Source organism: Endocarpon pusillum (assembly GCF_000464535.1).
Source record: "Endocarpon pusillum Z07020 unplaced genomic scaffold C665091, whole genome shotgun sequence".
NCBI lineage: Eukaryota > Fungi > Ascomycota > Eurotiomycetes > Verrucariales > Verrucariaceae > Endocarpon > Endocarpon pusillum.
This window is the reverse complement of record NW_006913443.1, coordinates 4,383-6,504: the sequence shown is the minus strand read 5'-3', so window position 1 is coordinate 6,504 and position 2,122 is coordinate 4,383.

Genomic DNA, 2,122 nt, shown 5'->3' with positions numbered 1-2,122 from the left:
AAATTAGTATATATTCTTAATATTCTCTCTTAAGCCAAATTAGCTTATAACTTATCTTAAGACCTTATTAATCTGAATAAAGATATATAGTTATTAAATAATAGTCTAGTAAGAGGCTTAGTTAATCTATTAATTATTATCTTGTTTGTTAGAAAATAATTAATCTTGATCTTATTATATTATATAAGGTCCTTAATATAATAATATATTATATTAATATGCTTTAATTTAATTTAATACCTGACTTATTACTTATCTAAAGTATGCCTTCTTCGTAAGCGAATCGCTTGCCTTTTATTAATAAGCAATCTACCTAAATCCTATAGCCCTTCACTCCTTTTTACTCCTCTCCTGCTCTCTCTAACGACAGAACGCAAAGGGCTAGCCTTCTTAATTTCCTCCTCTCTCTGCCACCTGATAATCTATTACTCTCTCTCCTTACCCCTTTTCTCCTAGCTGTCCGCGCGTACCTTTGTACAGCCCTACATGATCTATCCCTAGTTGAGACTAGACTAGAGAAAATCAAAGCCCTCATCTCAGGCATCGACTAGAAAGTTACCCCCGGCCTTACAAGCTACGCACAGGCAACCTGTACCAGTCTTGCAGGCGCTGCCGTCCCTTATGTGCCCGCTTAATCAGAACCTTCTTATACTAATAACTAAATCCTAGTCAAGGTCTCCTTAGAAGATGCTTACTTACTTAAACTCTTTTCTTTTAAATAAATTATAAAAAGGCTATAAATAAAAGGAAATAACCCTATTAATACCTATAAAAAGGCTATAAATAAAAGGAAATAACCTTATTAATACTTCTAATATAATTATAATTAAAAAGCTACTAAGTAATAACCTTATACTCTAGACTAAAGATGCCTTAACTAAGATATATTTATAATTAAATCTTAACTAGACTAATAGGATTTGCTTATTAGCTAAGGTTTATATTTGACTCTTTACTATACTTATTTATAATATTAGTATTACTAGAAAAGAAGAATATAATCTTAACCTTTTAGCTAGAAATATTAAGGCTAAGAATAAGAAGCTCTATTCTAGCCTCTTAATTAAAAGAGCCTCCTAACTTAAAAGGCTTAATTAATCTAAGGCTTTCTCCTCCTTAATTATTAAGGTTACATATTTCTTATATATAAATCGCATGCCTTAATTATCTAAGTTATATACTCTTTATATATAAATTATATAATTTCTAAAGAGGTTATTTTGTAATATAAGATTAAGACTATAAAGCTATTTAATAAAAAAAGTTATATTATTTAATATTATAACTATTAAAGATATAATAGCTATATTAGTATTTTATATAAAAATAAAGTAAAATATAGATACTATAGACTAGGTTATAGAATATAAGACTATACTCTTCTGACTAACTTATAAGTTATTTATAAGCGTTATACTATATACTCTAGTAGGAACTATAAAGCGTGATTATTTGCCTGCCTAGCCCGGATTAAAGACACAGAATACACTACTATTATAAGGAGCCAAAAACTACTCTTTTACCCTTCTTCTTCCCTTTCTTCTCCTTTCTCTCCTTCCCTTATCTTCTTATTTATCCCTAGCTCTTAAACATCTAACTATAGCTGCCCTCTTAACTCAGGATTACTTACAGAATAGACCTTTATAAAAAGAGGTAAAAAGAAAAAGATAACCCGCCCTGTAAGCTGCCTAGCTAAAGTAGCCACAATTAATATTAACTTTAAGGCAATTTACTTCTTTATCTCTTTAATTAAGACCCTGACTCCTTTTAACTAATTACAGACCTTAAGTACTACTCTCCTTAGTAAATTATAAGCTATTAGTATATTACTTGCCTGTAAATTATAAGCGTTTCTTAAAGTAAATATAAAAGACTCTAATATTAAAGTTACTTGCTCTTAACCCTCTTAATAATATGCACTTTTCGAGTCCTTTAATATAATATTAATAAATCTAGACTAAAAGTCCTTGCTTCTTTCCTTTAGGACCTGAGAATTAATGCGTATAATGTAGTAGTAGTCTAAGAACTATAGTGTAACCTTATTAGTAACACTATTTATAACCTAGCTAATAGCGGGTTTTACTTAATTAATTTAAGAGCTAAGGAATTAAGAGTATGCTAT